Source organism: Chiloscyllium punctatum, chromosome 28, assembly GCF_047496795.1.
Source record: "Chiloscyllium punctatum isolate Juve2018m chromosome 28, sChiPun1.3, whole genome shotgun sequence".
Classification (NCBI taxonomy): Eukaryota; Metazoa; Chordata; class Chondrichthyes; order Orectolobiformes; family Hemiscylliidae; genus Chiloscyllium; species Chiloscyllium punctatum.
This window is the reverse complement of record NC_092766.1, coordinates 66,486,088-66,508,176: the sequence shown is the minus strand read 5'-3', so window position 1 is coordinate 66,508,176 and position 22,089 is coordinate 66,486,088.

Sequence of the window (22,089 nt, the reverse complement as noted above, 5' to 3'; positions counted from 1 at the left end):
ACTACTCCAGATGTGATCTCACTAAGATCCTGTGCAGCAGCAGCAATACTTTACCAGCCTGCTGTAAGGTTCCCACCCAGGTTAGAGCTGTCTCAGCTCTCTGGGGAAATACAGAGCATTGTTGAACGACCATTGTCCTTTTCTACTCCACTAGCATAACTGGAGATCTGGAGAAAATGTCACAATGATGCTTAAGAAGATCATAAATGATGTGGCGAGATGATCTCTACTATTAATCTCCCCAAATCCCACATCGCTCAGATTCTCCAGAATCTAGTAAGGTGGAGTGCAAAAACAGCAAGGAGAAGGAAACATTGATAGGAGTTATACATCAAAGTGAAAGCTGTTATACAAATGCTGGACATGTTTAAAAACGGGAAATGAGATATACACATTTGTGGCTACTGCAGTAATAACGTACTGTTTACATGATATCTAAACTGTGTTAACCCAACTGAATGCTAATGCTGGGAAAATGGATTTCATGAGCATGTGTTAGATGGTGGCATTAACATTTTGTCGAGCACTGAGCTGGAGATCAGGTTATTTAGAAATTAATGTTGAATGATCAAAAGAACTAATTGAAAACTTTGCTGTAAAGGACCTTTTGTGAACAGTGACCACAATGCATTGGTTTTCTTTTATGCTGTTTGAGTACACGGTAGTTTTTGTTTTATTTGAAGTAACTGTCATAAATCTGAATCATGCAAGCCCTGAAGGTGTGAGGAGAAATTGGGGACTGCAGATGCTGGAGATCAGAGTCGAAGAGTGTGGTGCTGGAAGATCAGAGTCGAAGAGTGTGGTCCTGGAAAAGCACAGTCAGGCAGCGTACTAGGAGCAGGAGAATTGACGTTTTGGGCATAAGCCCTTCATCAGGAATGAGGCTTAAGATGAAGGGGGCTGAGAGATAAATGAGAAGGCGGTGTGGCAGGAGGGAGTTAGCTAGGAATGCGATAGGTAGATGAAGGTGGGGTTGAAAGTGATAAGTGATGAAGGGAGACGGAACGCGACATCTACTACATACATTAAAGCCAGTGTGGTCTTCTCTACATTGGTAAGGCAGGTGGATCATTTTAGAGAACATTTCTGGGATAGCCACATTGACCAACTCCACCGCCTTGTGGCTGAAAACTTTAACTCCCCTTTCCACTCTGCCAAGGATATGAGAGTCCTGGGCCTCCTCCATCGCCAAACACTAACCACCTGAAGCATGGATGAAGAAAGTTTCCTCTTCTACCTTGGGACCCTCCAACCACAGGGGATTAATGTAGGTTTCACCCGTTTGCCCATTTACCCTAACTCCACCTTATCCCAGTCCAATCTTCCAACTCAGCATCCTCCCCCCTTTTGAACGTTCCGATGTGTTCATCTTCCTTCCGATCAATCTGGTCCACCCGCCTCTCCGACCTAACCCTTTCAGCCTCACCTTCAACTATCTATTAGATCACAGGAATTAGCTTAGAAAAATGCCAAGTACCGTAGTAAGCCAGTGGATTTGGAGAAATAAAGGACCCAGCAACGGATGACCAAGAAAAGAAAATGAAAAAGCGAAAAAGCATACAAACAAAAGAAAAATATAAAGACTGCTAAAAAAAAGTACATCAGTGTATGAAACAAAAATAAAAACAAGGTCAAATATGGAACAGTGGGTGTGCGGACAGAATAATGTATTGAAGACAACAGAGAAATCGCAGGGAAAAGAAACAGTTTCTTTGTGTCTATCTTCAAGGCAGAATATCCAGAAATTCTCCGAGAAATACCAAGTGACCATGGGACTTGTGTAAGTAAAGTCTAAGATCATTCCTATAAGTGTTGAGGTCATGTTTTAAAAGAAAGCTGGATTGAGTATTTATAAACCTGACAGATCAGATGTACTTGATACAAGAATTTCAGAGAAAGCAGCAATAGACGTATTGATTGCATCGTAGATTATCACGTTGTTTTCCAATACATTCCCGAAAGATATTGAGCCAATCTGGATAAGGCAAAGGTTACAAATATTATCCAACAGTTTAAGAAAGGATGAACATGGAGAGTGGTGAACTACAGATCAGTAACTTGTCATCCGTGGTCGGGATGATAATGCATCGATGAAACGAAAACCATAAGTGGCAAACATTTTCTGGAATGGTTTGAAGATGATTCTTGTGGCCGTAGGCAATGAGGAGCTAATGGATAATGTATAGTTGGATATTCAAGAGGATCTTTTTTTAAGAACTCTCCCACTAACATCATAAGAAAAGTTAAAGTGAAAGGAATTGGGAAGAATTGGGTGGCACAGTGGCACAGTGCTTAGCACTGCTACCTCACAGCGCCAGAGACACGGGTTCAACTCCCACCTCAGGTGACTGAATGTGTGGAGTTTGCACATTCTCCCCGTGTCTGCGTGGGTTTCCTCTGGGTGTTCCGGTTTCCTCCCACAGTCCAAAATGTGCAGGTCAGGTGAATTGGCCATGCTTGATTCTCCCGTAGTGTTAGGTAAGGGGTAAATGTAGGGGTATGGGTGTGTTGCGCTTCGGCGGGTCGGTGTGGACTTGTTGGGCCGAAGGTCCTGTTTCCACACTCTAACGCAATGTAATCTAATCACAAGCAAATAGGAAACGAAAAATTAGGTTTACATTCATGTGAATGTAATTGAAATATAGAAGATGCCATGCGCCATCTGCACAGAGTGTTGCTGAGACTTAACTGAGAGTATTGTGTACCGTTTGGAGTTCCAATCTAAGATAGAATATACTACAGACGAACTGCAAAAGGTATTCTCCAGATTAATCCCTAAAATGGCAAGATTGTCTGATGTGGAAACTCAGCCTGTGATCTCGAGTTTCAAAAGATGAGAGGGGATTTTACTGAAACTTAGAAACATAGAGGGGAGAGAATAACCGAGGGACATGGAGAAGTGCAAGCAGGAGAGAAGAGAGAGAATCCCATGATATTCTACAAGGACAAGTAGAACAGAATACTCAGCAACAGTTAGTGTCCATTAGAAACCAAATGGGCAACCAGTGTGTCAACCCGGCGAACATTGATAGGTTGTTACATGTAAACATCACAGCTGTTTTACTTGGGAGAAGGAGGATGCAGGTACAGAATTCGAGAAGATGGACTGGAAAGCTCTTGGAAAGAGATTGATGTAAAATACGAGCAGGGGTTTGAGGCTTTGTCTGGTATAAAATTGGACCAATCTGCAGGTCTGGATACTGTTGGAGTCAAGGGAGGAAAGACCCTGACTGGAAATTTTAATTAGAATCTGACAATAGGGGAGGTGCCAGAGGACTGGAGAACAGCTATTATGATTGCACTTCACAGGAAGGGTGGTAGAGGTAGACCAGGAAACTATAGACGAGCGAGTATTAAATCACTGTTCGGGAAACTACTGGAGAAAATAGAGAAGGAGAAAATTGAACTCCAATCAGAATGGCAAGGCTTGATCAGGGATAATCATCATGACTTTATCAGAGTGAAATCACACTCATGGAGTTGATTCAATTAGTTTGAGGAGGTCGCTTATTTAGTTTTGATGCAATGCTTTTGACAAAGTTCCGCATGGGAAACTGAAAAAGATACAGTAAAATCTCACAGTATCAAGGATAACTTGAAAAGTTACAGCGAAAATTGTCTTAGTGTCAGGAGGCAGAGTGTGGTGGGAGAAGGCTGTTTGTGTGACTGGAGACCAGTGTCCCCTGGTGTACCACAGGGATCAGTGCTGTGTCCCTTATTGTTTGTAGCATTCATAAATCGTATAGATGTGAATCTGGAGGGGGAGTGGGTGGAGGGTTGGGAGTTGTGATAAGCAAGACTGTGTTTAACACAAAGATTGGCCGGGTGGTTGGTAGTGAGGAGGAAGTTCTGATTTTACAGGAAAATACAAGTGGAATGATCAGATGGGCAGATCAATGGCAGATGGAATGTGATCCTGATAAATATGAGGTGATGTACTTTGGAAGGAGGAACCAGACATGGGGTGTACACAATGATTGGCAGCACACTAGGGAGCTCAGAGGGTGTTTCTCCACACATCCCTGAATGTGACTGAACAGGGTAATGGACTAGTTAAGAATTGAACCTTGGGTGTCGCGGTGATAACTCAGGGAGGAGATTATAAGTGTTATACAGGGCTTGGTTTAGTCCATGATGGAGTACTGTATGTCGTTCTGGGAACCTCATTATAAGGACGGATGTGATTGTACTGGAGGGGTTTGCAAAGGAGATTCACCAGGATGTTCCCTGGGATGGAGCATATCAGCTATGGAGAGAGGCTGGATAAGCTCAGGTTCTTTACTTTGGAGCAGAGGAGGCTGAGGGGGATGTGATTCAGAAGGATAAGTTAACAAGGGGCATCGACAAGGTGGATAGACAGCAACTGTTCCTTTTAGACAGTGGGTCAAGAACAAGGGAGCACACTTTTAATGTGAAGGGTTTGAGGTTCAGAGAGGATTTAAAGATGACTTTTTCTTCACCCAGAGGGTTTAAGGTCTGGAATGTACTTCCTGAGAGGGGAGTTATCAAGGTTAACCTCTCAACTGTTAAAAGTACTTGGACAAGCACTTGGAAGTGCCATAACATTCCAGGCTATGAACCTTTGGTCGGAAAGTGGGACTAATATAGATCGTGCTGTATTTCTGTTGGCACAGAGACTATGCTCCTGTGCGTGTATGATGTGGAAGGTCAATGATTGAGCAGCTTAACACAAGAATTGATGGCTTTCTGAAGATAATGTTCAGAAACGTTATAAGAGTGACCTGTTATAGTTTGTCAAATTATGTCAATGTGAGAAGTATGAAAAAAAAGTGCAGGTTTTTTTCAGTTTGAAACCAGAGAATGGAGAATGGGAAACAGGGAAATGGCAAAACTATGAATCCACTACTTCAGTTCTGTCTTCACAGAACTTTCTGACAATACCAGGAAAACTAAGTCTGGCATGGAAAACGAAATAGTACATGGAACATAGAACATAGTAACTAAATCGTTTGGGAGAAATTATTGGGTCTGAAAATAATGGTCATAGACAACACTAACACAGGTTTATGAAATGGGAATTATGTTTGAGAAACAGACTGGGAGACAAATGAAAGAGAAGCAATGGATGTAAAACATGTGGATTTTCAGAAAGATTTTGGTAAAGCTCCAAGCCTAGTTTGCAAAATCAAATCTTCGTTGATTGGGGTGAATATATGGCCATGCTTCTAGAATGGGACAGCTGGCAGGAGACAGTGAATAGAAATAAACAGACTTGTGAAGCAACAGCCTGACATTGTATTTAAGGTCTGATTCTGTGAGTATGACTTTATCCCTGACACCCCATCACCTTCCCCGGATATCTCCTCTCTCACCAGCAGGACAGACAAAGCAGAAGTGGTGGCACCGTAGGATACAATTTGAAGGGAATTGTTCTGGGAGTCCTCAACAGTGACTGTATCCCATGAACTCTCATGGCGCTAGTTTACACATGGGAAAGGAAACCTCCTGCTGATTACCATGTACTAGCCTCTTCCAACTGATGAGTCAGTACTCCTCCAAGCTGAACAACACTTGGAGGAAGCGCTGAGGGTGGCAAAGGCACAAAATGTATTCTGGGTTAGGGACATCAATGTCCACAAAAAGAGTGGTTCAGCAGCAGCATTACTGATCGAGCTGGTTGGGTCCGAAAGGATATAATTTCTCGACTCGGTCTGCGGCAGGTGGTGAAGGAACCCACAAGAGGGAAAAGCCATTTTTGACCACAGCCTTACTAATCTGCCAGCTGCAGAAATATCTGTCCATGACAGTATCGGGTAAGAGTGACCACTGCATAGTCATTGTGGAGATAAAGTCACACTTGCATATTGAGAATAACCGCCACCATTTTAGGTGGCACTGTCACCATGCTAAATAGGACAGACTTTGAACAGATCTAGCAGCTCAAATCTGGGTTTCGATAATATGTTGTGGGTCATCAATAGCAGCAGAATTGTACTCCCGCACAACCTCATGGCCTAGCATATCCTCCTCACAACAATTACCATCAAGCCAGAGGATCAACCTTGATTCAATGGAGTGTGCAGGAGGGCAGGAGCAGCACTGGGAATACCTGAAAATGAGGTGTTTGCCTTATGAAGTCACCAACCATGACTGCCTGCGTGCCAAACAGCATAAGCAGTTAGTCATAGATAGAGCTAAGTGATCCCACAAGCAACGGTGCAGACCTAAGCTCTGCAGTCCTTCTACTTCTAGTAGAGAATAGTTATGGACAATTAAACAAGTCATCGGAGGAGGACATTCCACAAGTATCCCCATGGAAGAGCCTAGCACATCAGTGCAAAAGATAACGTTCATGCATTCGCAACAATCTTCAGTCAGAAGTGCTAAGTGGATGATCCATCTCGGCCTCCTCCAGTGGCCCTCAACCATTCAGTTACCAGTCATCAGCCAATTTGATTCACTCCACACGATATCCAGATTCAGTTGGAGACACTGGATAACTCAGAGGGTACATACCCTGACAACATTCTGGCAATAGTACTGAAAAGTTGTTCTCCAGACCTTGTCACTGCCCTCACCAAGCTGTTCCAATACCGTTACAACAACATTTCCCCGATTACATGGAAAATTACCCCAAGTATCTCCTGTATATAAAAAGCAGACCAAATCCAATCCGGCCAATACCACCGCATCAGTCTACTCTCGATCATCAGTAAAGTGGTGGAAGGTCTCAGTGCTTTTAAGCAACACCTGCTCAGCAATAACCTGGTCAATGACGCCCAGTTCGGGCTCCACCAGGGCCACTCAGCTCCTGACCTCATTACCATGGTTCAAACATGGACAAAAGAGCTGAATTCCAGAGGTGGGGTGAGAGTGACAGCCCTTTAAATCAAGGCTGCCTTCGCCCAAGTGAGGTATCAAGGGGCCTTAGCAACACTGGAATCAATGGGTATCAGGGGCAAACTCCCCGCTGTTTAGAATCATACCTGACACGTAGGAAGATGGTCATGGTTGATAAAGGTCAATCAACTCAGCACCAGGATAAATCTGTAGGAGTCCCTCGGGCAGTGGCCTAGGCCCATACATCTTCAGGGCTGCTTCATCAATCACCTTGCCTCCATTTTAAGGTCAGAAGTGGAGATGTTTGCCAATGATTGCATCATGTTCAGCAACATTTGTGGCTCCTCAGATACCGAAGCAGTCCATGTTCAAATACAACAAGACCTGGACAGTATCCAGGCTGACAAGTGGCAAGTAATAGTCACGTCACACAAATGAACATCACCACTAAAATACAATCTAACCTGCCCCTTGGCATTCAATGGTATTACTGTCACTGAATCCACAGTGGACTGCAGCGGTTCAACAAGGCAGCTCACCACCACCTTCTCAAGGGGCGACCAGGGAGAGGCAACAAATGCTGGCCCAGCCAGTCACACCCAGATTCAGGAAATAAATATAATTTTAAAAAACTAACAGAAGAAGGTTTCTGGGATATCACAGAGATCGGTGCTCAGGTCCCAGTTGTTCACAATACCCATTAAACATTTGGTTGCAGGAATCAAATACAATATATCCCAACCTGCTGATAGAACTAAAGGATGTTGGATTGCGAGTGGGTGAGGAGGTTGTAAAAAAGCTTCAAGGTGACTAAGACAAGTTGAGTGAATGGGCAAATACGTTTCAGATGGAGAGCAAGATGGGTTGAGGTGACAGTGTGCCCTTTGGTGGGAACAAGAGATTGGCAGCTTTTCGTTTGAAAAGGGATTGTTTGACACATGTTGATCTGAAAAGCGACGTATGGGCCTTTTTGTTGTTTCCTTCTACGCGGCCCTCCGAGGTCCCTGCAGCAAGGTGAGGTCTGAACCCACAAGGCAATACTGGGAATGGCATTCACACGCTGCCCAGTGTACATAGACCTACCAAGTGGGGAGCTGTAACATTGCAATGGATCTGGATTTCCCTGTAGACCAGTCACTGAAAGCAATATTGCAGGAGCAAAAACCAGATAGGAAGATCAATGATGTGCTGACCTTCATTTCAGGGGGATTTGAGTCCAGGAGTAAGCGTGTCTTACTGCAGCTGTAGAGGGCTTTGGTGAGACCCTATCTCAAACACTGTGCAGTATTCTGTGCAGATGTGGTCTCAGTACATAATAAAGGACAAACCTGACATTGAGGGAGAGCAGTAAAGGACGACCAGACCGATCTCTAGGATGACAGGCTTGTTTTGGGAGCAGAGTTTGGGTTGACTGGGCCTGTATTCCATGGGGTTTAGGAAAATGGGTGGAGATCTCAGTGAGATATATAAAGCTCTGACAGGGTGAGACGGATTGGAAGCAGGGATGATAATTCCCCTGGCTGTGGTGTCTAAAACAAGGGTCCACAGTATTAGGTACAGACAGACCATTCTGCAATGAGATGACAATAAATGTCTGCACTCAGTAACTGGTGAACCTGGGGAATGCGTTCGAACCTGGAAGCCAAAACACTGAATATAAATAAGGATTTAGAGACAGTAAAGGAATGATGGGAGAGAAGGAGAACGATATGGAAATAAACGGCCAGGTATCATTATATTGAATTGGGTAGCAAAATCGACAGACCAAATGGACTACTGCACTTCCTATTTTATAGCTTCCCAAGGTTAATCACAAGCTCTCAGATGTTCGGAAGGAGGTCTCTGCAGGGTCAACAGGACTGTGTTTCTCATTCCCTTTTTTCGATCCCGAGGTTGGGGCCAGGTGTCTTCTCTGGTTTTATCCTTTAGACCTCGGAACAGTTTGATACAATAGAAAGTCTTGTTTGGCGGATTCAGAGAACATTGCAAAGTTTATCACATGTCTGTGTGTCTGCAGTCACGTTTAGGCCAGACCAGGAAAGCACGGGAGATTCACTTCCTGATGGGACATTTGTGAAGCAAATTGGTGTGTACAATCGACATTGGCTTGAAGGTCACTATTTACGGACACCAGATTTTGCATCATAATATTTTGTCAATTGTGTTTAACTTACACCAGCTGCCAGATCATTAGCCTGGTCTGGATTAGTAATCCAGTGACCTTTCCACAGCAGCACCATCTCTACATGGGGACCTATCTGAAATCACACTGAGCAGGTTATTTCTGTGCTGCTTGATAACTCTGTCAAAAAGAGTTTGACAGTCGAGGTGGGACTGAGGCGGAGGTAACTGGCCAGATTGTAATTATAATCCTCTTAGGAACTGGACATAGTTGAGTAATTTTCCACATTAGCAGGGAGATGTCAGAGTTAGAGCTGGAATGAAAGAGCTTCCCCAGGGACACGGCTTGTTGTGCAGCACAAGTCTTCAGTCCTATTGCAGGAATGGTGACAGGGACCATTGACTTTTTCGTCCGTACTGTTTTCAGCTGTTTCTTCATGTCACGAACATCAAATTGAATTGGTTGAAGACGAGCATCTGTGATTCTGTGGGTATCATGGCGAGGGTGAGGTGGATCGTCAACTCCACACTTCTGGCTGAGGGTGGTGCAGCTACCACATCCTGGTCTTTTACACTGATGTACAGGACTGTTCAATTATTTAGGATGGGGATATTCGTGGAGCCCTTTCCTCCGTCATTTGTTTAATCATCCATTATCATTTATGACAGAATGTGACAGGATTGCGGAGCTTCGATCAGATCTGTTGGTCAAGTGTGGTAGCATTAATGGGTTAGCATCAGGTTTAGGTTCACGTGGTTCTGAACCTGTCATGTTCACCCACAGTCATTACTGAAACATTGATCGTATTGATGGTAATGGCAGACTGAGGAAATTATTCGAGGCTAAAAGTTACAGGTTGTGGTTGAATGCTGTTTTGCTTCTCCTGCTGCTGTAGTCGACAGCACTACATAAAAACGCAGTTTTGAGCTGCAATGTCTGCAATGCAATTCTGCTGTCTGTCCCTTAGTTCACATCGACACCCATTCACCCATCAGTCATGTACTCAGTGACCTACTCTGGTTTCTGGTGTGGTAACACTTCCATTTTCATACTTTCATTCTCCTGAGGGTCTCTCCCCGGATCAGGCTTTCAATCTGACACATTCTGCAAAACCAAGTAACTGATTTTAATTCAATTGTTTAATTCACCTCAATTCTTTTCCTTGAGTAATATCATCTTCTGTGTTTAAAGTGAATGTTTTTCCTCTGTTTCTCTCCCTGACCATGATTAAGAGCTCTGTAGTGTCAGTGATGCCAGCCTTATGTAGTTTCCGAGCCAATGAATTCTCTGGATCCCCAATCATCTTCACCACATTGTATGTTTCCTCTTTTGGTTTCATGCCTTATCACTCATGGCTGCCTTGTCCTCCCATGAGTATGTTTCATCTCCTTTGGAAGAATTTCTGATATCCTCTGAAATATCCCCAGAAATTCCTGCTTTTGCTGCTCCATGGTCTGCCCTGCTCAGCTATCTTTCCAATTAACTCTGGCTAGCAATGCCCGCATGTCTTTACAGTTACATTGCTAAATTATAATCACATTACATCTAGAAGAGAGCAATAGACATTAACCGAAAGAAGGAGCTTTGAGAGAAGGGACGCAAAGAATAATTGGTAAATTTCTTAACTAGATACAAAGAGAGAAAGAGCGCGAAAACATCGATGAGGAAATGTGAAAAATGAGAAAACTAGATCATTGAAAGAATTAGATGTACATCCCTCAATGTTTTGGCAATTCCTGTGTGCTGTGGTCCTTAGTATAGTCCATGGACCACAGAGTAATGTGTTCAAATGCTGGCTCTGATGCCAGACTTTTTATCTCCAATAATATGACAGACACTAGCTTTGAAAAGAACCCAACAGGCCAATATATTGAATTGTGATAGAAAGGGGATTAACTGAAATAAGTTGGGACACCAGAAGTAAGAATTTATAACACACATCCTGATAAGAAGGAGAGATTGGAGTGGAGAATTCTAGAAAAGAAGGGAATGTTGAGAGAAGGGGAAACATATCACTTTAGATGAGGATCCAATAATGTTTTATAAATTTTATACATCATATGCATCACTTTTCGTGTGTCTCCGTTGTTCATTTAGAATGTGTTGTGCACATGTGAAAAATGTTACATATCTGCACACACACATTCATTAAACAGTGTATATAAAATCATTTTCCGGCACTGAAATGGTCCTGTTGTCATGTTACCAGGATACACGAACACCAGCTGGCCACCAAAAGACATGACCCATTATCATTATGTTCCATACACATAGATAAAGAAGGGCACCACTTTGATTGGGGCAATGCACACACATACAAAGACACGCAAGGATGTTCTTAGAGGAATGGCATTCTGACCAGACGTCCATCAATAAACGCATCAATTTAGATCCTATCTACCTACTCTTGTATAACAAAAGAACTGTAAATGACATCACCCATCTTAAGAACCCAAGACCTCTCAATGGAGAGGCGCGACATACCACCAGCACTTCAGCAGAGACTCTCACTGATGATGTTACATAGTCATAGTGTCGAATTGTCGGAAAACACACCTTCAAGCACAGTGAGATAACTTGCATACATACAATCTGTTATTTTTCATTTATTAGTGGAATTTGGGAGTTCTTTGTCACTCATGTATTAACAGATTACGAGGTGAGGTGAGCTTTTTTGGGTTGGTGGTTTTAATTAACGGAAGTGCTCGACAAAGATGTCTCCACAGATTGGGGCCCTGCCGTATGGGGCTTGGACAGATTTGAACAGATTTCGGGTACAAAATATCCCAGCAAATTCCAACACTTTGCAATTAATGACCTCGATCTTCAAATAAAACCAGTCGGAAAATCTGTTTAATTTTGTTTACTTGTGGCTGTTCAAATTAAAAGTGAGGGAAATGGCTTTTAACATGAATAAAGAGGTTCCCAAATTTGCCAAGAAAGTTTAGAAAGACAGAAGCAGGACATTTTTTTAGAATTAGCAAATAGATTGGAATTGGGTTTAACCAGGGACAAAAGGAAACCAGAAATTATAATGGAGTTGGTCAAGCACTTTGATGTATCAGAGAAACAGACAACTGCAGTCGAGTTAGAAAAAACTTTAATTGCAGATATGGCAACTGAAGTTAGAAGATAAAGAAAGAGACGGAAACAGAGAGAGAAAAAAGAGAAGGAGAGAAAAAAGAAAGAGAGAGAGAATTTGAGATTCAGAAGTTGGGAATTAGACAAGAAAGTTAAATTAACAGAATGGAGATGAAGGGAGAACGTCAGGATGTATACAACTATGTTAGTGCCTTGCCATATTTCGATGAGAAAAATGTCAAAACCTTTTTTATTTCATTTGAAAAAAATGACTCGGCAGATTACGTGTCCAGTGAACTTGTGGGTCATGCTCGTTCAGACTAAGCTGGTGGGCACAGCTGGTGAGGTATGTGCAGCGCTGTCAGATGAGGGGTCAAGAGATTATGCAGATGTCAAATTGGCTATATTGATTGGCTATGAATTGGTATCAGAAGCATATACACAGAGGTTCATGAAAATAGAGACGGAACCAGGTCAGACTTATGTTAAGTTTGAAATAATTAACAACAGTCATTTTGTAAGATGGGTGCTGGACTTAAAAATAGATAAGACCTGTGAGGCTTGAAGGGAGATTAATCTGCTGAAGAAGTTGAAAGACTGACTTCCTGAGATGGTAAGAATTCATGTGCACGAACAGAAAGTTCAAGAAGCGAGAAGCGCGGCAGAAATGGCAGGTAAATATGCATTGGTGCATGAGATGAAATTTAGCTTCCGGGAGAATTTGCATGCTATGAGGGATAGAAATTGGGAGAAGGGAAGTTCACACATTACAAAGCAAACAGTAGTGCACAATAGTTTACCACAAGTGAAAAAAGAAGCCCAAAGGGGTTGAAAGGAGGTGAAAGGCCTCAGGTGTTCTCAGTATAAGGGTGTGGAACACATAAAATGACAGTGCCGATGGTTTAAGAAGAGCACTAGGAAAAGGTGGTTTCATTGAAGTAAGCTGGGACACACTGTGATGGTCGTTGAAGGAAGGCACTTTGGGGAAAGATGTGGCAGAAGAGGCTAAGCCAGTGACATTAATGAAACTGGTAAAGGAGACCCCAAGTGGAGCCGAGGAGCTGCAAGAGAGTGCTTAGCCTAGGCAAGGGCTGGGTATGGAGTCAGTACCTGATCTCTGAAAGAATTCACCTCTGTCGATAAAGTTTACTAAGAAAGAACAGGGGGAGAAGGACAAGATGTTGTAATTTTGTGAGATACGGGATCTGCTCAGTCTCTAATAGTTGATAAGTGAGGCGCCAGAAAAGCACAACAGATCAGGCAGCATCCAAACAGCAGGACAATCGAATATCAGGCAGAACCCCATCGTCAGGAATGTGGTGGGGGGACAATGGGGCTGAATGATAAATATGAAGGTAGTAGCTGAGCTGGTGGGAGGGTCACTGGCAAGGCGATAAGAAGATGCAGGTGGGAGTAATAGTGATATGTCAGAGGGGAGGGTGGAGTCGGTAGGTGGGAAGGAAGATGACCAGTTAGGGCGGTTCAAGAGGGCAGTGCTAGGTTGAACGGTTGGATCTGGGAGAGGTTGGTGGAGAGGAGATTTGGAATTTGGTAAGTGTAAACTTTGATGATGGTTCTAGTTTGAGGGTTCTAGTTGTCCTATCCACAATACCCTCCTCTCCGAAATATCACCATCACATCCCACCTGCGCCTACCTATCGCCTTCCAAAGTATCTTCCACCCAGCTCCACCCCTACACTCCTATTTATTTCTCGGCCCCCTTCCCCCTCCCTTACCCCACCTCCCACTTTCCTCATGAAGGATTTATGCCTGAAACGTCAACTCTTCTGCCCCTCAGATGCTGCCTGGTTGGCTATGCTTTTCCAGCCGCACACTTTTCAACTCTCATCTCCAGCATCTGCAGCCCTCCCTTTCTCTAGGCATCTAATGGTGAGAGATGAAACTATTTTCACTCTTTCTGACATATTAATCAAGATCGTGACAATTTGTGGAATGGGGTTAGAAATTAATTATTCCCTAGTGTAACATCAGGATGGAATGCCAACTCAAGGTTGGGGAAGTAACAGTAACAGTGAGTAACAGAGTGTCAGTTCCAGGAAAACAGTTTGTTCTTGTGAACGATTTAACTGGATCCAAGGTGGGAGTGGCACCCCATGTGTTGGAGAAGGCAAAAGGAAAACTAGGGAATTGGGGAGTTAAAAGAAAAATACCCAGGAATTTTCCAGACTGTATAGTAACAAGATTCCACTGTCATAAGTTAGAGCAGGAAGGAAAACCGAAAGAAAAAGCCAAATGAGTTGATGCTCAGTGAACTGACACCCTGTTTGATGTAACGGTGCAGGAAAAACCAGAATAGGTAGAGGATCAGGCAGAGGTGTTTAGTCCTGAAAGGCTAATGGACCTACAACAGATATATACACACACATTCACACACACGTACACATGCTCACACACAGAAAAGGAACCAAAATATATTGTCGAACGTTGTTAACTTAAAGATAGAATGCTAAAATTAAAATGGAGACCCCGATAGGTGAGTGCAGAAGGGGAATGGGCCTAAGTGCACCAGATTGTGTTAGAGGTAGCGTGCAGTGTTACGGGTAACACATAAACTAACTGCAGGGGGTCACCTAGGTGGACAGAAGAGTCAGGTTAAAGTACAGAGGCATTTCTAGTGGCCTGGAATGCACAAGGACGTGGTTATTTTTTGATGTACATGTCAAACATTCTAAATGGTAGGTAAGTCACAGGCAGTAATAAAGCCAGAACCTTTGTTACCAATTCCTGCATTCGAAGAACATTTCACGTAAGTTATGATGAGTTATGTAGCTCCCCTATCTAAAATAAAAGTGGAAATGCTACCCATAATGGATGTGTCTACCAGATTTCCAGAGGCAATTCTATTGTGGAGTGTTAAGGTAAAAAGGGAGGTGGAGGAGTTGGTAGCTTTCTTTACTCACTGTGGGCTCCGCAGAGAGATTCAGTCAGACCAAGGTCTCATTTTACCGCTCAGCTGTTTAAGGAAGTCATGGATAGCTTAGGCATACAGCAGTTTAAATCAAGGGCATCCCATCCTGAATCCCAGGGAGCCTTGGAAAGTTAGCATCAGACACTGAAGACCATATTAACAGTGTACTGTCAGGATTACCGGAATGATTGGAATGAAGGTGTCTCATTAAATTGTTTGCCATTGGACAAAAATTATTTGCCCCAAATAAATCTACTCAGTTTACTTCCTTTGAGTTAACATTTGAAGTGAGAGGTCCTTTGGAATTAATTGAATATAAATTGACAGGACCGAAGTCAGAGATCTCATACTCGGATTATGTATGTGAGGTGAGCGAGAGATTAGATGGAGTAGGTGAGTTAGCTAAACAGCACCTGAAGGGCTCAGCATAGAATGAAGCACGTGGCAGATAAAAACTCTGGAATTTTGACAATTTCCTGTGGGGATGACGTATTAGTATTGCCACCAGTGATAGGAATTCCCGTCAAAGCCAGGTTTAGTGACTCAGGAACAGAGGTATGGTCAGATGAACAAATTGCATAGTTTATCTGTATGATGTAGTGACCTTTAGCAACTGTAACATGTGATTGAATGTTCACATGTTACAGTTGGCAGAGCATGTTGAACGATTACAAGAAGCAAACTTGGTAATAAACTTAAAGAAAACAGAATTCACGAAGGCAGAGGGGACGTTCTTGGGACATTACATTGGCCATGGAAGGTTGACCCCATGGAACACAAAGACGAAGAGCTTTGAGGAATTTCCACGACCATGCTCGAAGAAAGAGATGCTTCAATTTTTGGAACTGGTTGGATTCTATCGGAAGTTTGTTCCAAACTTCAGCAGCGTATGGGCACCACTGATGGACTTAGTAAAGAAGGAAACAGAATTGTGGTGGACAGAACAATGCCAGGAGGCATTTGAGAATTTTAAAGCAGGATTAATCACCGCACCAGTTTTAGCTACACCAAATATTCTGAAACACTTTGAAAATTCTATTTGCTTCTCGGGATTTAGAGTTTGGAGATGTATTGATACAGAAAGGTTATGATGGATTTGAGTGGCTAAATGGCTACTTGTCGAAAAACGCAATATCCACCAGAAAGAAAAATACAACATTCTCCATTATTGAAAAAGAGTGATAAAGTTTTGCACTGACCTGACAATTTTTTAATGTTTATGAGACAAATAAATTGTCGGAGATGGTTGTGGACAACGACAAACCTCTCACGTTTTTTGGAATATATAAAGACCAGAATATGCGAGGATTTCATTGGAGTCTTATCACACCAACTTTAAACTTACAAAATGTACATGCTGTGGGTCCTAAAATGTGATAGCAGATGTGTTATCGCGGATTTAAAGGAAAAAGTTTAGATAAGATTTGACTTATTCCGGTTTAAATAGGTGTACAAAATTAATATGAATGACATAATTGAGATTAATACTTTTGTATTTCATAATAATGGGATTAAGAATTAGAGGAAAAGAAACGAAGCCATCTTTTCATTCTGATGGTTCTTTTGTTTTCTGAAGGAGGGAGGTCTTATGAAGCCGAAAGCATGTCAGGTCACTTTAAGACAGAACGGGTTTTGTTGAATAGAAAGTACAGCACAGATGCCAGTGAAATGTCAGATTGTTCCATATGTCACAATTAGCTGGGAAATGGAGACCTGAGTTTTGGTTGCTGTTTTGACAACAATTCAAATACAACCAAAGATTTTAAATAACGTTCAGGATACCAGAAGCAAACGGAACTTGAATATTATTGTTTTGACATCTGGAAAGCAATCAAATTATGAGAATTGTTGTATCATGGGGAGTAGATAAACCCAGCATTTGAACACTAGAGGGAGAGCCACTGCCATCCAACAGCAGAGTAACTGCTGTAGAGCAGGAGTGCTAACTGGCCATCTCAAACACTCTTTATCAAAGACACATGTTCATGTAAACCTACTTGCAATAAAAACATGACTCAGGGAGATCAGCAGCTGGAAGAGTGAACACAGCGTGGAAGATGGAGACTGTGTGGTCTTGAGATTGTAATGTTTAATATGTGGACTGTTGGAACAGAATATTTTTGCAGAGTTGAGTCAGATAGTAAGTAGCTAAGAAAAGAGGGGCTTGTATTTGTGAATAGTTGTTGTTTAGTGTTCACTATTAAAGTTAAGAAACTAACTTGTTAATTTTTGTTTAATTAGTGGAATGTAGGAGATCTGTGTCGCTCATATTTTAACAGATTACAAGGTGAGGCAAGCTTTTCTGGGTGATTGGTTTTAATTAACAAAAGCGTTCGACTCCACCTTGTAAATGTCCATCCACGCTAACCCCAATTCCCTGCAGTTGGCCCATATCCTTCCAGTCCTTTCCTATCAACATATTTATCCAAATGCTTTTGAAATGTTGTTAATGTATCTCCTTCAACCACACCTGCGGGCAGCTCATCCACGTACCAGCCTCTGTGTAAAGACGTGGCCCGTTAAGTTCCCTTTTATTCCTTCCCCTTTAACCTTAAACTGATCCTCTCTCGTCCTCGATTCTCTAAACCTTGGAAAAAGACTGAGAGCATTAACCCCACCATCATGATCTGATTCAGCTCTATAAGGACTCCCTCAGTTTCCTACATGCTAAGGAAAAGGTCCTAGCTTGTCCAACCTCTCCCTATAACTCAGACCATTGGGTCCTGGCAACGTCTTTGTAAATTTCTTCTGCATTCTTTCTAATTTAATAGCATCCTCCCTATAACAACGTGACAAAACGGAACACAATACACCAAGTGCGGACTTACCAAAGTCCTGTGTAACTGCAACATAAATTCCCAACTTCTATACTCAATGTCCGACCTGATGAAGGCCAATGTGCCAAAAGCCTTCTTCACTGCCCTGTCTACCTGTGACTCCACTCTCAGAGAACCGTGCACCTGAACTCCAATGTCTCTCTGCCCACTACACCCTTGAAGTTCCTCCAATTCACCATGAGACTCCTACCTTGATTTGAGTTCCCAAAATGTAAGACATCACGCATCGATATTAAATTCCATTTGCCATTTCTCGGCCCACTTCCCCACCTGATTAAGTTCCTGCTGCAATTTCTGATAAACTTCCTCATTGACCATGCTCCCACTTACTTTAGTGTCATCTGCAAACTTACTAATCATAACTTGTACATTCTCAACCAATTCATTGATAACAAGCAGCAATGGACCCAGCCTCCAGTCTGACAAGCATCCTTCCACTAAACCCTCTGCTTTCTACCATCAAACCAACTGTGTATCCAATTTGCCAGTTCCCCCAGCGTTCCACGTGATGTCCCCTTCCAGAGCAACCTGCCGTGTGGGACCTTATCAAAGGCCTTACTGAAATCCATAGTGACTATGTCTATGGCTCTGTCCTCATCAACCTTCCTGGTCACTTCATCAAAGAACTCTAACAAATTTGGGAAGCATGATCTCCCACTCACAAATCTATTCTGAATGCTCCGAATCAAACCCTCTGTAAGTAATGGGTGCAGTCAATGGTATGCTGTCCTTCATTGTAAGATGATTCGAGTACATAAGTAAAGCCATCTTCCTGCTCTTGTAAAGCCTTGCTGAGAGAGGATTTGGGGCACTCTGTACAGATTTGATCACCTTTGTAAGGAATGATCTCCGTATCACAGACACCGGTGATGGTAACAAGAGGATAGAGTAAAGAAGCAGAGTGTTAAACCTTAGAGCTGTGAGACACAAAGAAATGGTGACGCTGAAACAAGAAGAGTGGCAGCGATCACTTATTTCCAAAAGACACATTGATAGGTTGAAAAATTCCATACTTTACACAGGATTGATTGCTGTGATTTATTGTCACATGTACCTCAGTACAGGGAAACACTTTGTTTATGAGCAGTGGAGGCAGATCATAGTAAGCATGGCCAGACAGATCATAGGGTGGAAATAGACTTGGACAGAGTAAGGCATACAGGTTACACTGAACAGGACAAACATGTGACAAGATTAACATGAACAAGATCAGCATTATTTGAACTTAGAGAGTCCATTCATCAGTCTAACGTGACCTTCCTAATAGTTTATATGCCTTTACTAACTCTCCCCACGTTATTGTGCAGTCGGCAAGTGAACCAGTACTGAACGTCAGGTTGCTCACAATCCCCAACATCAGCCACAATACCTTCCGTCTGAAACAGGTAGCCATTCCCACCAGCTTCCGCCCTACATAGAGAACACCAGGCTGTCTTCGCGGAGATGGAAGTTGCCTTCTTGAGAATTCACACAAAACATATGGCTTCCCTGCCCACCTCTAGAAAACCATGTTAAAGTCCCACGTGTGTATCATGAGCAACAGAGCCACGAGGAACAACGTGGAGCAGTCTGTCTGTGCAGCCTCTGCTCCACTTGGTCATCATGTTAGTTCATCAATCTGGAGACACTTAAGACTGCCGATGCTGGAGATCAGAGTAGAGCATCAATTGCTGGAAAAGCACAGCGGGTCAGGCAGCATCCGAGAAACAGGAGAATCGACGTTTCGGGATTAAGACATTCATCAGGAATCAGCATCAATTATCTCATTCTGCTCCTGTGTAAGTGCATTGAGGTGGGAATGGACTCCTACTGTTCCTGTGTAAGTGACTCAAGGGACTGACTGGCTTCTTCCTCGTCCAATTGGACAGGGCCAAGGGCCTGACTGGGTTACTCCTGGTTCCTGTTTGACAGCTCGATGTACTGACAAGTGTGATGATGCTGTAGCTTTTCGAGGTTATTTTGTCCTGGTTTCTTTTATGAGAGAGAATGAACGATTATTACCAAGCTGGTTAGTTACGACTCTTGAGTAAACAGCGAGGGAGGCCTTAGGTTTATTTTAATGCAGCCTGAATGGGTGTGGCCAGCTTTCGCAGATTAGGATCTCTGGGTTTTGGTTTCTCAGTAACATCACAAACTATTGAGGTCTCAACAGAGTTGGAAGCTTCAGGGAATGTCTCCTGACTGTTACTCTCTCTGAATGTTCTCTTGATGCTGTCACATTGCATCTGGAACAGACACTTTACATTGCCTTTAAAATAAGAAAACATTAGAGTCTAGGTTACCGCCTTCAAATATTTCCGAGGGGCTCTGGTGTGGTCCATCACACTAGACTCCTTCCCTTCGTGACTAATAGGTCGGAGGTACTGAGTGGGCTGTCCCTGTTCTACTCCTATAATATCAATGGGCTGAATGGCTTCCTCACATTCCTGTGAAACCAGCGTGAGGTGCTGAATGAACTCTTGTTTTACTGGGGCAATGTGCAGTGTCAGGCAGTGTTGTTACATGAATGTTTCACTTTAACAGCACAAGCCTGAGTGGTGTCTGGGTCTTGCTGCACATGGACACTGACCAGTTCAGGAGCTGAGGGGGGCAAAATTTTCTGAACATTGTGGAATCTTCAGTGACCATCCCCACTTCTGATCTTATGGTGGGGAAGGTGGGGGAGGGGAGACATTTATGAAGCAGCTGAAGATGTTTGTGAAGAGGAAGCTACCCTGAGGATCTCCTACAGAGGTGACCCAGGACTGAGATGATGAACATCTTCCTTTGTGCCACGTTTGACTCCAAACACTGGAGAGTTTACTCTGATTCCCAGTAAGTTCAGTTTTGTTAAGCTTCTTGATGTCAACAGAAGTCAACCACAGCCTTGATATTGGGGCCAGTCATTTTTACCTGAACTCTTGTGTCAACCTCTTTTGTTCATATCAATAAACCATGATATAGGAGCAGCAAGTGTTTTCTTCAAACAGGTGGTATTGAATGTCAGGATTTCTCTTCTCAAAAGTGTTGGGGAGTGAGATGACTGAAAGTATTTGAAGAGGAGGTAGATGGATATTGACCTGTCAGTGAGGTGAGGGATATGAGGAATTGGGTATGAAAGAGGATTTGACGCCAAGAGCAGATCAATCATGATCTTAGTGAAGGGCAAGGCAGGCTTGGGGAGTGAACGACCTGCCCCTGTTTCTGATGTTCTCCCATTCTGTTATTGGAAAGTTAGTGGGTGTCATTTTCATGAATGCTCTGTTGTTGCATATTGCAGTCAGGGAGACCCGAGGATTCTGTGAGCCATCTCTGGGTGACGTAAGTGGGTTGTATTCTCAGTGAACTTGGGTCTAAACATGACCAACAAATGGAGCACAAGTTGCAGATAGGGGAAGCTCTGTAAAGAGAGATGAGGGGCCTCTTTCGTACCCATGCCTGGGTTTTCCAATGACATTTCCCAAAATCACCTCAAAGCGTGTGGGACATTTTTGAAGGGCTGAATGGTCTCCTCTGTTTCTGTGCACCAGTTTATAGCAGTAAGTAGCATCCAACTGCTCCTGTTTAGCAGGGTTGATGGGCTGAATGGAATACAGAACCATGGGACTGAGGAGCAGGAGTGGGTCATTAAATACTTTGAGCCTTCTCCACCTGGCACGAAGATTGTGGCTGATCAGGTTGGGGTCTCAGCCCCACTTCCCCGTCTATATCCCATTATCTGTGACTCACCTCTCCGTCAAATATTTAACTAATGCAGCTTTCAATCAATGTGAACATAGAGGCACGATAAACTTCCACTGAAGAGAATTCCCACTTGAAAGGGCCTTTCAGAATTATTCGTCATCCCTCTTATAGATTCAGAGAGTCATGCAGAACAGAAACAGACCCGTAAGTCCGATCTTTTCACTCCGATCAGACATCAAATCTGATCTCGTCCCATTTGCCAGCATTTGACCAATAACCCTCTTCTTTCATATACTTTTTAAATGTGCGATTGTAACCGCTTTCACCGCTTCCTCTGACAGCACTTTCTGTACACACCACTTTCTGTGAGAAACATATATCTTCAAGTCCATTCTAAATCAATCCCCCTCGCCTTCAACCTATGCTCTCTTGTTCTGGACTCCCCAATCCTGGGGAGCAGAACGTGGCTGTTCAGAATATCCATGCCCCTGATAGTTTTGTAAACCTCTATAATGTCACCCTTCAGCCTCTGACACTCCAGGGGGAAACACCTCAATCTAATCAGCCTTTCCCCAAAGCTCAAACCTCCAGTCCTGGAACATCAGTGTAAGTCATTTCTGCAGAAAACCGAATTGTGCGCAGTATTCTTAAAGTGG